The sequence below is a fragment of the Caretta caretta genome, chromosome 9 (genome assembly GCF_965140235.1).
Source record: "Caretta caretta isolate rCarCar2 chromosome 9, rCarCar1.hap1, whole genome shotgun sequence".
Lineage (NCBI taxonomy): Eukaryota > Metazoa > Chordata > Testudines > Cheloniidae > Caretta > Caretta caretta.
In genome coordinates, this window is record NC_134214.1 from 34,295,664 (window position 1) to 34,318,400 (window position 22,737).

Consider the following 22,737-nt stretch of genomic DNA (forward strand, 5'->3'; position numbering starts at 1 on the left):
GGCTTCTCCCAGCTTGCAAAGGACTCATTGTCATGTCCACAGTATATTTTAAACAGCTTTGTTGTCCAAACCTAAACAAATAAACCAGTTTCTCAACTCACCCTTTCTATTTTAGGCTCTCGGAAGACTCTGGCAGTCATGTTCCCTGCAGCTTCCCAGGCCCCTCTCACCAGGTCTGACTCACTGGGTCTCCTCTGGCCCTTTATATCCCCAGGTGCAGTCCCTGTTCCCTGAATTGGGTCAACTGGGTGCACCTGATCTGGCACAGAAGTGCTGGACCTGCTTCATTTACAGGGGCCAGCCACCCTCCTTTCCCTACTCCTGCTGGTTTCCACCTGCTTGCCACCTTTCATGGCCTCTGACAATATCCTCATGTCTGCCCTGGCTTGGGAGCTTCCTTAGCTTCTTGTAACACCTCCTATCTTTTAAGTTGATCATTGGGGAACTGCTACCTCTGCATGGGTCATTGATGTTTTAGTTTTCAGTTCCTGTGTGATATGGCCCACAGTGACATCTGACATTCTGGGATGCAAACAAAGTGAGTCTTCAAAATGCCTCCTACTAAGGTGAGTCCCAGATTCAAAGGATCAGCTGAAGGCCTAAGTGGGGATGAAGGAAAAAGCAGCTGATGAGGGGAGGGGCCATGAAGTGGATGTGGGGGGCGGGATGTTAGGCAGGAGATATAGGCTCCTGGGAGTATTTCAAGGAAGTGGGAGATGACTCCCTATCTTAACCAAACCGATCCTATTTTTAAAAATAGTTCAAACTCAGTTGATTTGGAGAGAGAAGAAGTCCACCACCCCTGCTGGATTTTGCTCTGTGTTAACAACTTACAGAGGGCCCGGAGTTGCTCTCTATTGGACCTTACTCCCCAAATATGTTCCCATTGTTCAAAATTCTCCTAAGAAAAGCTTTACTCCATTTCCACATTGAATCACCTTGATGTCTAGAAAGAGGCTAACAAATTTCAGTGCATGTCCCTTGGATTTGTCCCAGGGTTTGTAACAAACAAGGAATTACACTGGTAAGAAAAATGACAGCCTCTATCTCTGAAAGAAGGTGCCTTGGGATAGTCTATAGGAAATAATCCTGCTATAGCATGGTGCCTTCTGTAGTGTGAAAGAACGCAAGAAGTTACCTTCTGAAGAGGATGCTGTTGAACATGACAACATACACACTTCCCCAAAAATAAGCTCTGGAGTGGGAGAGGGGGGTTAAGATTTTGTTAAATGGTGTATATGCAATTTCATGGTTCGTACTCCTACAGCACCCTTAGATACATTACAGAATCATAGCCATAGAAACAATATGCTTAAGGCAACAGTTGTAAGTATGTATATCACAGTAAACTATATAGATAATAATACATAGTCTGTTATAAGTATCTTGTCCTCTCAGTCATTACTACTGACCAGGTGCTTGTTTATGTATGCATTTTACAGTATTTCATATGACACTATATACGTATGGAATAAAGTCTGTATGACAGGTCTTAATATCAGAGAAAACACATCTAGGAAAATCAGGTCATAATCTAATCTTTATTGGGTTTTGTTTGCTTACTTTCCTACCTCTGGGAACACATTTTTATAGTCTGGTGTATTAACACACACTTAAAATTCTGAGTGAAATTCACTGAAGAGTTTCTAATGAATGATTAATCGCAAAAATGTTGCCTAGACAAGACATTTTCTATTTATTTCATGAGGAGTTCAAAAGCCAAGTATTAAGGAACCAGAAGACAGAAACATCAAGCTTGTGGTTGTGCCTAGTTTTTCCCTTTACTTTACCTCACTTCAAAAGCTGTTACTATGAATACTTGCAAAAAGAAAAGGAGTACTTGTGGCACCTTAGAGACTAACCAATTTATTTGAGCATGAGCTTTCGTGAGCTACAGCTCACTTCATCAGATGTATACCGTGGAAACTGCAGCAGACTTTATATACACACAGAGAAATATTTCTCTGTGTGTATATAAAGTCTGCTGCAGTTTCCACGGTATACATCTGATGAAGTGAGCTGTAGCTCACGAAAGCTCATGCTCAAATAAATTGGTTAGTCTCTAAGGTGCCACAAGTACTCCTTTTCTTTTTGCGAATACAGACTAACACGGCTGTTCCTCTGAAACCTATGAATACTTGACAGGTTTCAGAGTAACAGCCGTGTTAGTCTGTATTCGCAAAAAGAAAAGGAGTACTTGTGGCACCTTAGAGACTAACCAATTTATTTGAGCATAAGCTTTCGTGAGCTACAGCTCATGATGAAGTGAGCTGTAGCTCACGAAAGCTTATGCTCAAATAAATTGGTTAGTCTCTAAGGTGCCACAAGTACTCCTTTTCTTTTTATGAATACTTGGCAGCAGGAAAAGAATGCAGGAAGCTAATGAAAGGTACATCACCTGTCACTTGTAACATATTACCCAGAGACCTTCATAAGTCCTACAAATAAGACAAGACTAAAGAAAAACAGTTATTTTACTTGATTCTGCACCATCAAATAGCATCTTTTTTTCATTGAGATCAGGATGCAGCCCATTAATAAAACTCATGGCTGTTAAACTTGAATTTTAAAAAGGGAGTAAATTTAGAGGTAGGCAAGGTACCAGATGAACAAATATGAATCCCTCTATTTTATCCACAGAATGATTAGAGCATGAGCTATTAGGGTGACCAGACAGCAAGTCTGAAAAATGGGGGTGGAGTGTAATAGGTACCTATATAAAACAAAGCCCCAAATATCGGGCCTGTCCCTATAAAACTGGGACATCTGGTCACCCTATGAGCTATGCATATCTTCTCCATTCCCACCAATATGTTGCAAGCCTGACCTAAAGGATATCACCCATTCAATTATTGGCCTCTCTGGTGAGCTAATCAAGAAGGGTAACAATTAGCACCAGTTGTGGCTCCATGGTTCAGTGATGTAGACAACTCTTCACTAGGAATTAGAATGCCACCATTCTCTTTACAAATGGACCAAACAGAAATCAGATATCAACAACCTTTGATTAATAACTAACATGTTCATGAAAAAGCATATGTATGGAAAAAAAGAAAAATGGTATTGCAGTACCTTCGAAGTCCCAGCTGAGATCGAGCACCATTGTGTTAGGCACTGTATATGTAACTAGTAAGAGAGCATCCTCGGCCTGAAGATTTTACAATCGAAATAGATAGGACGGACAAAGGAAATAATTTCCCATTTTACCTGTGTTGAAAGGAGGCAGAGAAACAAAGGATGAGATTTTCAAAAGTAGCCTAACAGAAGTAGGCATGCAAATCCGCATCAAATTTTACAGGAGCTGGCCACCTTTTGAAAATCCCACATTAAGCAAATTGCCCCAGATCACAAAGGAAGTCTGTAGCAGAGCCAGAAATTGTCTCTAGATCTCCTGAGTCCCGGTCTAGTGTCTTTTACACACACACACACACACACACGACCATCCTACTTCTCCCTAGCATGTAAAATAGCATTTCCCACATCTCCAAGACAGGAGACTAACCCTTCAATAAACACTTTAAAATGTGGGGTTAAAATGCTAAAATGCCCGTCGTACATTGAATGTGTCAAGGTGTGGCCTGTTGACGACAGCAACATGGAAGTTTGAGGAGTGAGCATGTGCTAAACATTTGCTATGAATATACAAAAAAGTTATCCATTTCAGCCACTAAGTTTTCTGACTGCTCCTTCAGGAGGATAGTATTTGCCCTCCTGTCTCTCTAAGATCCAGGGCCATTTGCATTTTCTCCTCCCAGCCCATCCCTTAGTCTGCACCCTTCCCACCAACGGATCCCAACTAAATGGAGAGTTCTCCACCAGGTATGGGGCAATGGAGAATGGACCATGCCTTCAGTGCCTCTGCATGGGAAGAGAAGATATACATCAAGAGCCACTCTTTGCTGGGAATTATGGGGTGAGGATCAGGCCCCAAGCTATTTCTGTTTGGTGCTTCTTTAACCCCCTATTCTCCCTCTTGAAGTGTTTCCTTCTTCTGTTTATACTTTGGAAATGGCACCTAGAATGAGCACCCAAACTGGATGTGTAACTACTTCTGTCTTTATCTTACTCTGTTTTTAAATGAAGAAGAAATGCCATAAGCTTACCTGTTAGTCACTCGGGATGATGATTAGGTCTCTGGCTGTTTTCTCACCAGCTGCCAAGAGAACTTGTCCATAGCCTTGCTTTAAGCCAGATGTAAATGTTTTCCAGCCCATTATCTATTACTTGAACCACTCTGTCCTCCCGGAGGGTAAGATATCTTTACAGATACTTTGATTTGTATGTTTCCCATTACTTGGAGGGGAAGTAGTAGACTCTCTCGTGAACTCAGTTTTGGCTTGCAATAAAGGGATTTGGTATCTTGAGATATTTGGGTTTAAAAATGGTTTCCAGCCAACAGAGTCAACCATGACCAGACATAGAATCTGCAGTTATATTTATAGACAAATGACAATGAAAAGAGAATACAAGGAAAATTACTCATTCTTTCCTGTGATGTTCATTATTTTCTCAGCGAGCAACACATCTGTCACTGGAGTGCAAGACTACATTCTGTTAAATAGCACTACATGCATTTCACTGTACCAATTTAAAAAAACAACCACAACCCTATAGAGTACCTTTTCCACTCCAAGAGCAGTATGCAAACTGGAAAGGAGCTTACTTATTATGCTGTTACATTCAGAAGATGGGAAAGCTGTCAAAGCTAACATTGGTCACGTCAGTCTGAAAGCTATAAATACACCGCTTCAGGACTAGGTGCAAATCTCTATCACCACAAAACCAGGAGGAAAACAAAGACTAAATTCAGAGCTAAATTTGTCTGTGTCACACTTACAGCCAGGCCTGTGAAAGTAAATAATATTGCTCTGACCAAAGATTTGCAGTCAGATGAGATCAGTGTTGCAGGCTTTGTTCACATGGCAGCCTTGAATCTCTACATTGTCTCATTTTTAGAGCTGAGAATGATTTATAGTCTTTGGCTTATGGTGTACTTCTCTTTTTCAGAGTGCTTTCAGACATTAAGTAATCCTCAACACCCCTGTGAGGTACCTTTTGTTATCTAGATAAGAAGACTGAGGCACACAAGTTAAAGGACTTACCTATGGACACAGAGGAAGGTCAGTATCAGAGATGGGAGGAAAACCCTTTTTTCTAGCTTCTAGGACTAGACACTGACATGAGACCACATTACTCTCTGGCAAATTAAAGAGTAAATGAAGCATGTTACAGAAATCAGCGTTGCCATGTATATGTGCTACTTCCTCATTTAGAAAAGGGAGGGAATGGAGGGGTTTCCAGTGCAGATAAATATTTGATTCTAACATAAGGGAAGTTCTGAATCATTCTCAGAGCAAAAGGAAGAGTTCAGCATAAATAAGAAATAGCTTATCATAAACAACCACTACTTTGCATAAACAAAATAAAGCTGTGTAAAGCCACCCATCTTTAATTTGGGCCAAATCCTTGAGCTGTGGGACATGACAACACAGTGAATAAGGAGATATAGGCATTATAATCAAGTAATCTTTATTCCTACATTTTGTTGTGCTGACTTGTTTCATGTGCTACAGCTCACTTCACGAAAGCTTATGCTCAAATAAATTTGTTAGTCTCTAAGGTGCCACAAGTCCTCCTGTTCTTTTTACTCCTTAGTTTGACATTCCTGTAGTGTTTTTTCATTGGTCGTGCTTAGCTCAGAAGGCCGCATATTGGAGATTATTTCTAGAACCAACATAATCCATTTTAATGTGAAAATTGGAGAAAAGAAGCTTCTCGAAGTACAACGCCTCACCCTTTCTGACTCGTCTTTTAAGGCACATTATTCAAATTTGGATGCCTATGCACTTTAACGCAGGATGCAATTTTGAAAGCTGCTGAGCAGCATTGCTCTCCTGCATTTAACAGGAGCTGTGGATTCTCAGCACTACCAAAAATCAGGTACCCATGTTTGAATATTATGGACTTAGGACTCAATTCTGCTCTCACACCAGTGAGAATCAGCAGTAACTCCATGTAAGTTACTGGAGCTATGCAAGTGTAAAAAAGTCAGGCCATATGGAGAGTGACTAACCCAACAGATAAAATGGTGGCTCAATCCAGCTCTCTGTAATAAATGGGGAATAAAAGAAATGTAACAAGATTAAAAAAAAAAGCCAGCCTGAATCCATAGGTTTGTGCTGTAAATGTGAATAGCTACTTTGGAGCCAGTTTTGAAAAGAAAATGAGAAGGCTGGAGAGATGGCTGATCCCAGTCCCAGTGAGTAGCCACTGGGGGAGAAAATCCAGCACCATCAGCCAGCAGAACATTAACAATGAATCTGCAAGCTCAGATGTTGAACTGGATCCTCATTATCCTGTAATGAGATAACGCAGCAGGGTGGGTAAGTGCAACAGGATAAAAAAAATACAATCTTGTAACTATTGTGGCTGGGAGAGGAAGTGTGGCAGCTGCCATTTTGAGAACGGCACAATGAGCAAACAGGAAAGAAGAGGAAGATTTATATGTCTGAGAAATAAAGGAAAAATCCTCCAATACAAAAATCTGTTGCACTCCCTCTCTCCCCAAAACAAAGACTCTCTCTCATGGCCGTGTAACTCCCCGTCCTGTAAACAAATTATGAGTGGAGAACCACCAATCACTAAGGCTGACCTGAAGGAGCTGGTGTTAGAAATCACAAAGATGAATAAGGAGATAAGGAAGAGTTCCAGACTTTAAATTAAATTTTTTAATATATATTTTTGATGTAGAAGATTGATGGGAAAAGATCAGATGTGGAAACAGGATTAAATGAGCAATTAACATTACTAATCATTACATTTAAAAAAAGGGAAAAAGTAAAATTAAAACTGCAGGACTAATAGAGAATGTAGAATTAACATAAGTATTATAGATATTCCGCAGGAGACCGAGAAGAGAAATCTGCTGGACAGATTGTGTGATATTTGCCATGACATTAAAACTTGGCAATAAAGTTTGAGAGGGATCACAGGTCCTTTTCCCAAGGCCCCAATTCCAAAAGCTTGGATTGTCTGTCTACACTACTATCAAGATGAGGATAAAATACTGAGAGAGAGAGAGCTGAACCACTGTTGATTCCCAGTCAGTACATACAAATTTTCCCTGATCTAGTAACCTCAACCCTGAGAAAGCAAAGGAAAGGCTGAGCAAACAAACACTTAGATGTATTAAACAAACAAAAATATTATGAAGACAAAAATAAAACTGAGAGGCTTTTAGCCAGAATGCTAAAAAAAGAAACAGGATAATTCAGCCTGATAATTTTTCTGATAAGAAATAAAAAGCAAAATTTCATTATGGGATCAAACAGATCTCTGAAATACTTACAGAACACCCAAATCCTAAATGTATAGATATTTAGAAGCATAAAAGTACCTGAGCTGTCAGAGGATGACGCAGAAGCTCTTGATGGAGAAATTGCTGCAGAGGAAGTTCCAGTTGTAATTAAGAATTTAAAAGTCAATAAAGCTCCAGGACCCAATGGGTTTTCCAGGGAGTTTTACAGAGTTCTAAACAAGCTTTGGTCTGTTTAATGATACATTGTAGAGGAATGAGATTCCAGATTCAGGGAAAGACACAATAACTGTGGTCGTTCCTAAAGAAGGAAAAGATCTTACCAATTGTGAATCATACAGACCTATTTAATTAATGTGGATGCAAAAATGTATGCCAATGTGCTAGCAAACAGACTGAGTGTCTTCTTGCCCAATATGTTCACCCTCACCAATCTGATAAACTCTGAATTCTTCCTATAGGCTGCTTTCTTTGAATGCTGAAAAAGCCTTTGACTGGCTGGAATGGCAAACCTTAGTGCTTAATTTGTGCCAGGGCTTGCCTGAGCCCCAGGACCTGTAGGAATGGCAGTTCATAGCCCTGGCACCTCTGGGCTTGCCGCATCAGTTATGAAAGTAAAAATATTGCTTAATCCCCGGCACCTAATTCTTTGAGCCCCAGCATCTCTTTCATTACAGATTAAGCACTGGGAATACCTCTGACAGATTTTGGTGAACTTTGATTTGGGAAATCAATTTTAGAGGGGCATAATGGCTCAATATACGCATGCTCAAGTATCTGCTTTGGCTAATGGTCATTAATCCACTCCTTTTAATTTGTCTGGGGGTATATGAGACTGTTAGTTTGCCAATGGAGCCATTTGCTATATATGTAAAAAACTGTCACTTGGTTAAGGGCATCAAAATGCCTTCTGAATTAGAACACACAATAGCTTGTGTATCAATGATGTCTTGTTACATCTGCGGGATCCAGAAGCCTCATTAGAAATTATGCAACAGACATTAGTATCAGGCTTCAAAATAAGCTATGATCATTCTGAAATATTAGGAATTAATATTCCCAAAAGGGTCAAAACAAACTTATCAGCTACATACATTTAAATGGGTAAAGGAATTTTTAAAATGTTTAGGAATAAGTATTGCAGAGAAACAGAAAAAAAAATCTTAAAGCCAATTCCCTACAGTGTGGAATAAAATAAGAGACTAGGAGGAATGGAACAAATATGAAGTATCTTGGCTAGGCAGGGTAGCCTCAGTAAAGATGAATGGCCTCCCAAAATGATCATTTTTGTTTCAGTGCATCCCTGTTGATATCCCCAACATGACATTAAAAACCATGGTAGGATGTGCTATTAAAATTCAGATGGAAACAAAAGACAAAAGGGGGAGTTCTAAAATTCTGTATAAACCTACAACATGGGGTGGATTAGCTCTGCCTAATTATTCTTCTTATGCAGCACAATTAAAAGATATGATCACTTGGGTTCACAGTCCTTCCAAACACTGGGGTAAAACTTGAAAAAACTGTAGCACAAAATATAGCTATTCATAGTAACTGTTGGGTTAAAGAAAAGTAAGTCACCCATTCATTTAGGTCACTTCAGCAGCTTTGGACAATTTTTTTTTTAAAGTTCCTGTCACCAACATGATCTCCCTTAGGTACTTTCATTAATAAGGAATTTATTCCTAGGAATAAATAAATTCCAAGTGACTACTGTTGTGAGTAAGAACTGAGATTACTGAATTCAGACAGCTGTTCTTGGGTCCTGGTTTGAAATCATACCAAGAGATATGTAATATAAAGATCCCATATTTTCAGGATTTACAGGATAAACAAACATTTTATATGTGAGCTTTGGATACAAGGCAGCTCTGTCTAGACCTTTAACTGCATTTGAGAAGTTGACCCAGGAGCAAGGTGGAATAAATTATTTAATTGTTGGAGGGGTTGTGGAGAACGTACTTGCACATGTGATGGTTGTATTCAGGAATTAGATGGTCTGGGGAGGAAATTATTAAAGAGATTCATCATATCACAAAATGCCGGCTTCCTACAGATCCTCTGACATGCTTACTTAATGCTCCAGTAAAGGATCTGCATTTTAAACAGAATGACAAATTACTTTCTTTATAGTTATCAGCTAGACTTTTACTGCACATTATTGGAAAAATGCAACTCCTCCTGTGGAATTGTGGTATAGTAAAATATGGACTTATCCTTGTAATGGAAAAGCTTTCACAACAAGTACATAGACAAGAGACATGCCAAAAAGGGGCTAGGTATTTGGAAATTTGGTCACCCTTTTTAGCAGAATGAACCAGAATCTTTAGCCAGGTTCTTTGAATATTCATCTGATTCTGAACAAGTGATAAGTAACGTAAGATTTAGTTTGTTAATGTTTTATTGTAACCTTGCCGTAATAAAAAGTTTCTAATCAGACCATACATTCTTCAAACAGACTGAGCTGATGTACTAAGAGCGAGCACCCAAGAAAACAAATATTAATCATGTCACCTGTTGGTATTACAAATGCACAAAAAGGGCTTAAGCAACACTGGAGTAAAAACAGACTAACTGCACTGAAGATGATTAACTTAATCTGGATTTACACTGGTGTAACTGGGAACAGGATTTCGTCCAGCATCTGTGACTGGAGCAAGTATTTGGTTTACATTATTGTGGACAATTGTTATTTTTAGATGTGGGAAAAATCATTGCCTAAGCAATGTCATTTCTTTTTCTGAACAATCCCGAGGCTGCCTCGGTATGATTAGTAAAAATTATTAAGGAAGTAGGTTCACTGCTACCCTTAGTGGAGGGGAAGAGATTGCAGATTTTGCTTCATATCAACTTTAATGACAGAATCAAACATTTTTGCCATGTTTCTGATATATGTAGCAGGGATCAGAATTTAGAGTGGCAGAGCCAAACCCAAGAGCTTCATAATCAATGTGAAGGACAGAAAAAATCTGAGAAACCTTGGGTGTCCTCCTTGATAATATTATGTGAATTCATAGTGCCATACGTGTTGAGACATGCTTGTTAGCCTAAGTGCAAGACATACAACAACGCTGGGTGATATGCGCTTTGCAAAGTCATTTAAAAAGATAAATGTCACTGGTTTTATAGTCTTGCACAAAATTACACACTCTTACTGTAACAGACTAACTATAGTATCACTGGCATTACTAGAACCAAAATAATGAACAACCTTTACTCTTACCAGAGTACCTCACCCAAAGTGTTTCAAGTAAAAAGGTGCCACTGTTTAGAAAACATAGGAGAGCTCTTCTAATAGACATCACGATGAATAACATAAACACTAGGCTGGGACTTTTCCCAGGAACAAAAAAAAAAAATCCAGTGCAGTCCATTTCATTTACTCTAAACATTGGATAAATGGCACACCTAATCTGGTCAAATAACAAGTCTGGTGTTGTCTCAGAGACTAGTCAGTTGTTTATAGGTGTGAACTGGTGTTCGTTAGTGTAACCCTTCCACCATATTATCCTTTATGCTGGTCACCAGAGCTAGGATGACTGTATAAATTCTGACCATACTTATATATTATTACAAACCTTCAGGGGGTTTTTTGTTTGTTGTCGTCGTCGTTTTTTTTAAAAGCACATCAGAAAAGGATCATTTCACAGCAAATATCTCTATGGGCTTCTTGTAACTAGGTTGATGTATGGATTGGGATGCATTGATTTTAACTGCAATATGGTAAATTAGGTGAATTCTACTGTACTTCTACTGTATGCTATCTGTACCTGTCATACTATTAAATTCAGCATAACAAGAATGACAACCAACTTCTTTTAGAATAGTTAAAGGAAACTGAACAAAGAAGTTTTGCAAGGGGGGAAGAAATCAAAGGTAGAAAACCAGGAAAAAAATTTGAATGCATTACTCAAAAATGTGCACAATAGTTATCTAAATTGCAGGAACAAATTATGGTGAAGGGGGAGAGGTGGTTCGATTTAAATTACACTTAAATGCAACTGTATCTCCTGCAAAGAAGATCAAAGAGACAGACTGGGGGACGGAGGGAGGAAAAATTCAGAAAAGTTAAAGCTTTCAAGCACAGTGACAAAATGCACAAACAATATTTGCACAAATATGCACAAATAATCCATCAGAGACACCGTGATGTTGTTGATTTGGGCTTGAGTTTGAAGTGACAGTTGGCCAGGGCTTGGATATGAAGTTAAAAAAAAAGACAGTCACTTATAAAACAAAAATGAACACTACAAATCAAATTCTAGCTGCAGATGCATTTGTGCTGCACTCATTGAAGTTCCTAGGAACCAGGTTCAGAGATCTGAGGCCTAAATTCAACTCTCATTTTTAACTACTTCCCATGAAACTGGTTAACAGACAGTGACAGAAATATTTAGTCTTAAGTGTTTACAAAACTCCAGGGAGATTTATCTCCCACAGGAAAGGCCCCATACAGGGAATAAAATAATTGAGTTACTACATGTAGTACAAGAAAATACAGAGAGTAAATAAAAATATAATCTCCCCTCCCTCCATCCCTGGAAAAATTGTTGACTTCAAATTGATGCTTTGCCGTTATCCATTGATTTAGTTGCTTCAGACCCCTTGTATTCTTGGCACACTCATGAGCTTAAATTGCACACCTAAAAGTTTCACTAGAATTAAGTTTGGATGCTCCATGCCCATTGGACTTGGCCAGGTGTGTAGGATTAGACCCTGTCTCCATTTAAAGTAACACAAAAATACCCTTAATGTTACTGGTTGACAAATCTCAGGCATTTGGTTCAGATGAGCACTCAAAGCACAGCTGCTTATGCAAAACTTATTGATCATTGTTACTATTGTTTGTTTGATGGTAGCACTTAGGCATCAACTGAGATCGGGACCCCATTGGTCTTATTGTAAACTCGCTGTGACAGGGATCATCATCTTGTTGGGTTTCTACAATGCCTAGCCTTTGTCCATGACGGAGCCAACTAGGTGCAATACAAACAATATATAATAACTGTTCTAGGCACTGTACAAATACACAGTAAGAAAATGTAAATGGATAAAAAGTGGGAGAAAAATGTACAGATCTCATTTTACAAGAGGAAAGGAGACACAAAATTAAGTGACTTTCCCAAGGTAACACAGAAAATCTGTGGTGGTTTTGGGAGTGCAATGTCTTAACCACAGCACCATCTTCCTCCTGAATTTAACTCTTCCCTGCTCTGAAACAATGTTGGAACTGTCTTTTGAGAGATATCGGATACTTCCCACTTCCTGTTTCTGGTTGGGCAGGAAACGCCATGGAACACATCCTTTCTTACAGTATTTCAGCACATCAGGTTTCATTCCCATCTGGCACGCAGATTAAGGCTTCAAATAAAAAGGCATTACATTTTGTAGCAAAATAAAAACTGGAAAGACAAAGGGAGAAGTTCTAACCTCTGTTCACCATTCAAAATCTGGGGTAAGAGAATCAAACACATTGACTTCAGAGGGTTCATGCCACGTTACTAGGGCAAAATTTATCATCAGCTACTGTAAATTATAAACCGAATTGTGTGATGCTCTGCAACCCAGTTAAATCAGTGCAGAGTTTGGCCCAGCGTCACCTTGTTCTTGCATGCATTTTTTTCATCTCATGAAAATTAATCATGATTAATCAATTTTCCATGGAGTCATTTCTAAGCCCAAAATAAACACAAGTACACAAATCAAAGGATGTAAACAGAATGGGAGTGCAGAATACTTCTTCATTATAAGGCTTTCCTGTCATACAGCTATTACAGAGAGAGAAATCTCAAATTCAGTCTCTGCAGATCTGCTGTAACTGTAATATAGAAATCTTTTGACTCACATAACAGTTTAACAGCTATATTCTGGTTAGCCTCAAAAAACTCCAGCTCTTCTGTGACCTAAATATTATTATTTACCTACAGTAAACTGCGAGTGCTTTGATCTATTAAATCTTTAAACCCAAACATAATCAAACCCAAAGCTTAGTTAAATTCAGCAAATAGTCTGATACTTTTCAGATATTCTATCTCTAATTAGTACCCAGAAATTAAAACGCTACTCTCAAGGGCTTTCTATCAATCTGTTTACAAAGATTGACAGTCGTAGTTTTAAAGAGAAATTAGTCATGAAATTATCTTCTGATTTTCACACTGCAGTTATTTAACACTTCAGCTTGACAAATAAGACCGACTTGACATACATATTTCCCCCCCTTCTTTAGAAAAAAGTGGCTTTTGAAAATAAGATGCTGTTAATATTTTTCTCAATAAGATTTCACAGGACGGTTTTAAGTTCATATATGCTACAGTAAACATGACACTCTGAAATGCAAATACATTACACTCATAATTATAATAGGGAACTATAATTATGAAGCTAATGTTTCATTAAAGAAGTTATTCTAATTTTTCCTCTCCTCTTTGTAAATCAGGATACGCTTTTCGCGGAAAGGACTGGGTCTTTAACCGTTTGAGACATAACATGTTTTTGTATACTCAAAAATTATTTATTTTGGCTGAATCTAGACTGTCTAAGATAGGTTGGTGGCTCTGGGAGAGAGACAATTGTTCATGCCTGTCTATAGAGAGCATGGGCTTAGGAATAGATAGGGCTGTACAAAAATTGTCACTTGAGGTATAGCCAGGCAAAAAAAAAACAACTTTATATAACATGTGAATATTATAAAATTAACAGTGGACATCTATGACTCTGCTAATGAAAGTGCTAAACACTTTCTAAATGTTACACACACAACATTGTAGAAGATATATGACATACTAGCAGACATATGAAATCTGTGTCCTTTCCACATGGTCAGTAGCTGTTTCCAAACAAAAATATGCTACATGTCTCAAACAGTCCTTTCCATGAATAGTGTATCATGGGATTTCAACATGACGTGAGACTCATTAGTAGGGGTGAACTAAATCCATGGCTGTTAAAGTTGCATCACTGACTGTGAAATCTGGTCTCGTCCATGAAGTATGGTCTCCAGCCGCCCAGCTCTAAAGGCAGAGCAAAGAGCGGTGGTTGCTGGCTGGGTGCCCAGATCTGAAAGTAGCACCATGGCTAGCAGCAGCACAGATGTAAGGGTGGCAACACTGTGACCCCGCTAATTGTCTTCTGACCACCCTTTTGGGTCCAGGCCCCTCATCTGAGAAATGCTGTGGAGAAATAACACATTTTTGAGAGTTTTGTGTAACACATCTGTGAAATTTGCTCTTTGTGCCATGACCAACCTGTGAAAATTGTGTGATTCCTCCATGATTTAAGTAGACCCCCTGCTCATTAGTAATTTTAAAAGAAGGACAAGGATAACAGTAACATGATCATGGGGTAGTTAAGTAACACATTTTGTTGGTTACATTAACTTCACCTGATTATATTTCCTGAAGGCAAAAGAGGAGAAGCTATTCTTTAAGAAAGGATTTGAATGTGATGAGGAAAATAGGTTGGTCTATAAGTTTGAGGGTAGTTTACATGCTGCCCCTATGCATGAAATGCAGGGTCAGAAATGGGAGTGAAAGAAGAGAAAAAAGGGGGCATCAAGGATGGCAGAGAATGGAGAGGACAAAGGGGAACACAGATAGAGACAAGATCACAGTAACAGGTTGTGGTTGAGTGGAATAAGAAGGCAAGGATGATGATCTTGATATCTAGAGCAGTGAGGAACCAATGAAGTTGGATGGGTGGGCCAAAGGAGTGGGCAAGAGATGATTTTTATCTACAGCATCTTGGGTGGGCTGGAGACTTACGCCACTTCAACACCAAGCACAAGGCCCTAGCTACTGGAAAGGCCACCAAGAGAAGGCTTGAAGTGGCCACAACTTTCCTTCTGCCAGGCCCTGAAGGGAGTCAACATGGCCCAAATCCTGAAGAAATAGCCAGGGAGCAGTGTGGGCATGGTAGCAGAAGAATATGCTGAAATAGTGAATTTATGAACATCATCTACCAGCAGGACATGGAGGACATTGCAGTATATTGCAGTGGAAATTCAAGCTACTTCTGTTGTAGGTGATGCCACTGCCTGTCCTCCCTGTAAATTCTCCGAAGCATAAACAGACTGTCTGTAGAACCTGAACTTTCTTGCTTGCAGGTATTAGTCCATTGCTAATGCTAGCAAACAGACCCTGCATGAACCAGACTCTGCAGGGTTCACCCAGCTGTAGTCCAAACATTCAGCTCCCAAACCTATATATAGCTGTGTTTTTACCCTCCGTTCTCTGTACTTTCTGCTCTCAAATCTATCATCTCTAAATATAAGTGTGTTATTTTTAACTACAATTTGTGAAGTCTCTTGATGTGTTTCTGCAGTAGCTTCAACTTTTCATTAGTCATGGAGAGAAAGCATCCAATTAGTGATTTTGACACTTGATTGCATTAAATAAAGTCTTGTAGGTATTTTCCAGTGGGATGGAGTTCCTAGCAAGGAATATACAAAGTGAAGGGGAATAGTGAGCAACAGCCAATGAACTATCCCTACTTGGAAGGCTTTGGAGGAGTGCAGTAAACTTTCCCAGAAACAAATGACATGCACACAGCCATGGTATAAGACAGACCCAGAGGAAAAACCAGCACAATGGAAGCCCCACAAAGACACTGATGCAGTTAATAATTGGTTCATGCTCAGAGTGCACACTCTCCACTACCCATGAAAATAAAAACTTCCTAACATGTAACACACCTACCAGGGAGGGACTTGATAGGAATGTAGTATAAAATTCATGCAAGATTATAAATTGTGTTTTAAATACAAATTTAGAAATACAGCTTCCTTGCACAAAAAAAGGAGCTGATCATTAGCCTTCTACGATATAACAAAATATTTCTTTAATTTTTTTTTAAACCTAAAAAAACCAACCAAGTAAACAAGGGAATTGTCATTCCTGATCAGTCCAGCACATTGATTCCCACAGTGACGAGTACCAGTAGCTTCGGAGAAAGGTGCCCGAAACCCCCAAATGGACAATTATGGAGTAATTGTCAATTTGGGAAGTTTCTTCTTAGGCACATCAGTCACAGTTTGGTTTATGCCCTTAGGCCAGTGGAGCTGAATCAGTGCATTGGGAGCACATGCTGTGCCATGTGTTGAGTGCTATGGGGTCTGCCCTCAAGCAAGGTGTCTCTAGAATTAGGTTGTTGTACCTATTGCAGGTTGCGGCTTAAAAGTTTGCCTTAAAAGTTTGGCTCCAGTCTAACACACACACACACCTTGATGTTCTCCAGAGCTTAGTTTAGACAATTTGATGGTATAATAAAACTTTCTACCACTGAGTCTTCCAAGTTCTATTTCTTGTCACAAGAAAAGGATGAGTCACCAAGACTGATCTGGATATAGTTTTCTGAAAACTGATGCAGAGAGAGTATGGGCCCTCATTCTGATCTGACTCTCACATAGTGAGAATTCTTATAGACTTCAGTGAATATTTAGTGAAATAGGAAAGATTTATTTGGTAACCACAGGAACACTAGGAATCATGTATCTGCTGTAGGTATTTAATAGATTGTTCTTCAGGGCTGGGGCCATCTTTTGTTATGGGAGCCTACACTTCTTATCACAATGGGGCAGCGATCCCTGACTGGGGACCCTAGGCAATCCTGCACTACCATAATAATTACATTACATTCTTCCTGTACCAGGGTACAGGGAATCAAGTCTCTTCCATTCCTCCATCATTTGCTACGGCTTCCATCAGCTCTGTGGTGCTGAGATCAACTATCCTTCCCTCCTTATTAAGGGTGTTCTTAAAGTTTCTCTTCGGTGCCCTTGTTTCCTCACACCAGTTGTTTCCCACTTCATTACTTCATGTGGGAGCCTGTGTGTTGTCATCTGGAATACATGCCCCAAATATATCCAGTGCTGCCTTCTGATTCTACAAAAGGTGAGCTGGGTGGTTGGTGACTTCTCTGATCTCCTCATTGGTAATGAAGTCTTCCCACCCAATGCCCAGGGTCTTTCATAGGCACTTATTTTTCCAATGTGTTTTGTTTTCTGACTAATGTTTCAGTCTCACAGCTGTATGCTTTAGCACAGATTACATTTGAGTTGAAAAAAAAAAGTCTTGGTTTTGTTCGGTGCTGTGTGATTTCCATATGTTGTTGAGTTTAATGAATCATAAAACTGCCACCACAATGACCGTGGGGGAGGGGAGAAAGAAGGTTGGAACACAGTTGCAAGGTAACTGCACCCAGATGAAGTCAGGCAATAACCCTTTCCCTTAAAATAAAGGAACTGACTTTGAGCATAAGTTTAGCTTCCATGAAGATTATTTGAAAGACTACCTCCCTGGATTAAGTTAGGTCTCTCTAGTGCCCCCTTGGGAGAGGGTGGGCACTGTTCCTGCCTTAGAATCTGGGGCACAGTGCTTTGGTTGCATTGTTCAGGGCATATGCCCCCTTGTGGGGGGAGGAGAGTTAAAGCAGTGCAGTATGCTTCCACAGCCCTCTAAAAGCAGAGTCCAAGGCCTTAAGGAAGCCAAAAGAGGAAAAAAAGAAAAGTGACAGTCCTTCCCCTTTGAGAGGGCTCTCAAGATGTTTATCTGGTCACCAACCCCTGTTTCCAGGGGCCAGTGAGCGGAGTTGCAGTCCTGCTCCTTCAAAGTACCACCCTGCACTGAGCAGGGATACTACCTTTTGAGGAGCTGCCCAACTCCAGGTTTTACAAGCCTCACAGGTGCACTGGGTGGAAGCTGATTGTGCCCAGAAGAGCTCTTTAACTGCTTCCTGACTGCAATGGGGATCTGCCCCTCCATACTCCCCCATGTGTCACTGAATGGGAAGTTCGCACTGAGTGAGCCTGTGGGTATTATCAAAGACCTTTATCAGCAGGATACAATGGATAAGGAGAAGCTCTAAGGCAGTAGTTCTCAACCAGGGGTACGTGTACCCCTGGGGATACGCAGATGTCTTCCAGCAGGTATCTAGATATTTGCCTAGTTTTACAACAGGCTACATAAAAAGCACTAGCAAAGTCAATACAAACTAAAATTTTACTGCTCTATATACTATACACTGAAATGTAAGTACAATATTTATATTCCAATTGATTTATTTTATAATTATATGGTAACAATGAGAAAGTAAGCAATTTTTCAGTGATAGTACGCTGTGACACTTTTCTATTTCTATGTCTGATTTTGTAAGCAAATAGTTTAAGTGAGGTGAAACTTGGGGGTATGCAAGACAAATCAGCTTCTGAAAGGGGTACAGTAGTTTGGAAAGGTTGAGAGCCACTGCTCTAAAGATTGCTCAAACAACAGAACTGTGATGCAAGTCAAACTTATCAGGTGGAAATGTGACAGAAGATTTTTTTTAATGACAGCAATATGCAAAAGTTATAATCACTCCTGTAATGATCATCCCACCATCCACAGTTGCGCCCCCCAAAGAGATTGTCCTTTGGCCTTAGAGACACATTAGCTGATATATCATGGAACTGCTAGAAAGCTAAGCGGATGGCCAATGCTGCTTACAGAACAAAATATTGGGGAACTTATTCTACCCTAAATCCTGGTGCAACCTATTCAGACAAAAGTAGCAGCAGAAATATGGCAGTCAGTGTGGCAAATCCCTAAAAACAAGGGACAACAGTTTCAGAACTGAGTACCAAAATTAGGTTCCTAAATCCATATTTAGACACCTAACTAGAAGTGGGCTGATTTTCAGGCTTGCTGAAATGCCCAAAATCCCACTGAAATCAATGTCAGCGTCTTTTGGAAATCAGGCCACTTCTATTTACATGTTTAAATACAGCTCTGGGAGCTCTTCTTCAGGCACCAAGCTTTGAAAATCATCATTGTAAATGCTCTTGAATATTGGCAGCAATGTGCAATCTCTGTGTGTAGATTTGTGCTACATTGTGGCTTTTCCTAAGTGTCCACACACGGGGCAAAGGGGCTACCCACATTGCAGCACACAGTGCCCAGAACAGAACAGTCTCCACAGAGTCACTACTCCCCTACCTCTGTACAGATGGGGGGCTGAGACTTCTTGCTCCACAATACGGTCATCACAACTGAGCCGGCAGGCAGGGGACATAAGCCGTGGTTGGTCGTGGCCTGGCACAAGATTGGTCAACGCTTTGGCATTTCCCCAGAAGGGGATTTAGAGGCAGTCGCTACTCTTGTGCAGGCTAAGATACACATAAGGAGCATGGTGGCCAAGCAAGTCTCACCCTTTAGTCCTGGCTTCAGTCACATGATCTCCATCTGGGTGACACAGCTAATAATGACAGATTCATTATCCACTCACTTGAGTTATCACTGTTACAATGCCCTGGGCAGAATTCATTGGCCTAGCACTCAGATGCTGCAGCACACCTCTAAGCCTCACAATTTTTTCTGCTTTCTATTTCATCTGTTTTATTTCTAGCATAATTTCATTTTAGAAGACAGAGTACTTTATATTTCATGAATTTCCAAAAGCTTAAACCCATGTTAGCTTCCAGAATACTGATCATTTCCACCTGAGCTGTGCTGTGTAGTCCTTTTGGATCTGATGAGCCCTGGAGAGAAGCCAATCTATTCAGAAAACCAGTTTTTCTGAAAACTTGGATTTTTTGTAACTACAGCCAAGTTTGGAGGACTTGAAAATGTGGCTCTAACCTATGAGGGGAAAAAAAGTTGTTTTTGTTTTCAAATGCTGTTCCTTTTTCTTGAGGTGTTCAAAAATTTTTAAGCTTCTTTGGTTTCAAATCCTTTGGCAGCACAGTCTGCATTGCTCAAGCCAGGGAGACTTTTGGCTGAAAAGCAGCAGAAGAATCAGAGAAAATCTGAAGAAATTCCTATCATTTATCATCTTCAAGGTCCCAAGTCTGCAAGTCATGTCAATGCACTGAAATCAGTAGGGGTCCATACAGGTTCAGAATTCACCTGCATAAATCCATTTGCAGGACTGAGCCCTAAATATGCTCTGTTGGGGCTAGTTTTCATAGTGGCGAGGCATCAGCTTAAAAAAACACCCCGAAGTTCTTCTCTACAGGGACAGAAAGTCTATTTGATTTCTAATAGCATTCTCCATTTTAAATATAAGGGATGACTGGAATTGGTAACATCTCATAATCAATGTTCATTCCAGTTTTAAAGTGTGGCCAAGGTAAATCAGATATACAGACACAAAGACACATCTTATCCTTAGATTTCTCACCCATCTATTGGCCAGACCCAGTCCAGTTTAGTTCATGAGATTTGAGTGTGCTCAAAGGCGTTATAAGTGCAGGCCATCTCATTATTTCCACTAGACATAAGGCCTCTCTCATAGTACCCCTGAGTAATGCTACTTTTAAATTCTGTCTTGTTTCATTCCAATCATTATTGTACACAAGCCACGCTAAGGGAAAAATGGAAAATATCCATGATTAAATATTCTAGCCCACATTTTGCCCTCAGAAATTCATGTGACAGTTCAGGCAATGCTCTTTCTGTGAAGATGTTACATAATAAGATTATAGGTGCTTATCACATATTCATTCTCATGGATTTTAGTGAGGTTTGAAGGGAAGACGACTATATCTGGAGCCTTTCATTTGCTCCCTGTATCAATGTAAAATCATCACATATATATATTGCAAGGGACTTAACCTCATGTGCACTGTACAACACACAACTGCATGTACATGTAATTACACTTTGCAGGCAGAACCACCTGGTATAGCTTAACACATGCTTGACTCTTTCAATTGCACCTGTGGGAGGTGTGTATATAAGAACTTGATCCAAAGCCAATTGAAGACGATGGGAATCTTTGATTATGGATCTATGGATTAGTCCCATATTGCCTTTCAATTACAGGACTATCTTTTCAAAGAACATGTTACTAATCAGTAACATTCTAAAAACCACAGGAGCTACGTTTTTAAGCTGCTGTTGAATTCACCCATGAAAGATTAATTGTGTCTCTTGAAAGTATTACAGAAGACCAATGCAAAAAGTATTTAATGAGAAAATGAGATGCAGATACTAGGCCCATAAATTTAGCACCTGTGGAAGTGCACAATATGGAACTGCAATCAAGGTTTGGAGTGTAGATGGCAAAAGATAATTTAAATTTAGAGATTAAGCCCCTCTTTAAATGCATTCATAATCATCAGTAAGAGTATAAGACCTGTAATGTTCTAAATAATACTTTCTCAAGTATTCTCCTATCTGAGGATAAAGAATATACATTATGAGACCCGAAACCTAAGTCAAAGTTGACTTCAGTGACTCTAAATGGGAGTACAAAGGTCCCTTTGTGTGGATCTGATTGCAATTGGGCTCTAAGATGGCAAACATATGTCTCTTAGCAGGTTATCAGTTCACACAGTATGTTTGGGGGGGAATGAGGAGAACAAAATAAACTTAGCTATTGTTCTGTCACCTTGCAATCTCCTTAATAGTGGGATAGCACAAGCAGGCAAAAATCCCATTTATAATGACAGCAGTCGTGCTAGTCAGAAAACTTTTGTTGAAACACTTTAGTAGGAAAAAGGTTGTCCAACAACTCCCTCCCCCCCACTTTTGCACATTGATACTGATTTAGAGGAAAATTTTCCACCAAACAAAGTTTTGAAACAAAGTTTGAGAATGTGCATTTTGAAGAGATGTGTTTTCGTTCCAATTTGGAACAAAAGTTTAGAAATACCAGAATTTCCTATGAAACAGAAATCCCAAGTTTTGACCAGGTCTAATGAGCTGGCACTCATTCATTAAACAAAAGAAATGGTCTGATATTGCACAAGGAGCTCACCCCATGCTGCTATTCTATTCGGGTTCCTTCTTTCCCCAAAGGCAGAAAGGACACCCCCCTCCAGCTCAATAGTACCCCCTGTACTTCCTCTTGGGATTGCTTCCCACCCCATATGGGAGGTGTCATACCCATTAGGGGCTGTCTGTGCACATCAAGTAACCCTCATCCACCCAGCCAGGACAGTAACTCTTACAATATACTTTCCAGATATGGCAAACCCAAGCACACAGGGTCGTGTGTAAGGTCCTCTTCACCTTTCAGTTCCAGTGGCTGGGCTGGGGAGGAAGGTGAGGGGTGTATCGTTAGAGAATACACATTATGCTGCAGATCTCAGGCAATTCCAAATGCTGAAAGCAAGTCCTAACATGGGGTCATGCTGCCAACAAAATAAAAAATTTGGCTCTTGAACCACTGCAGTCTCAGTATCACTGCAACAGAAGAATAGATTGGGGCTGAAGATAACTGGGAGCACGCTTGATGTTGTCCCTGCTTACAGCAGCTTGTTCTTTAATTGAAGCCACTGATTTATCAGCAAGCTGCAGCAGAGTGAGTGAAAGGGTCTGCTGTCCAGTGGAGAGACAATCAGTGAGTTATTCCAGATATAGAGTGCACTGATTAGGAAAGGTAGGTAGTTATTTAACTATATGAATGAATGAGAAATAGGCTACGAATGCACAACTGAGTACAGACAT

General features: G+C 39.8%; 2 long non-coding RNA genes across 2 annotated transcripts in view; one reads left to right on the forward strand and one right to left on the reverse strand.

Annotated features, from left to right (window-relative positions):
* LOC125643069 (uncharacterized) overlaps positions 1–3,195 on the reverse strand; it is a 53,510-nt gene extending 50,315 nt beyond the window's left edge. The window contains exon 1 of the long non-coding RNA XR_007358570.2: positions 3,073–3,195. This is a non-coding gene — a long non-coding RNA (uncharacterized LOC125643069). The remainder of the gene's footprint in view (positions 1–3,072) is intronic.
* Positions 1–22,737, forward strand: part of LOC142073180 (uncharacterized) — a 208,404-nt gene that overhangs the window by 108,531 nt on the left and 77,136 nt on the right. Inside the window, exon 4 of the long non-coding RNA XR_012669891.1 lies at positions 5,008–5,120. This is a non-coding gene — a long non-coding RNA (uncharacterized LOC142073180). The remainder of the gene's footprint in view (positions 1–5,007; positions 5,121–22,737) is intronic.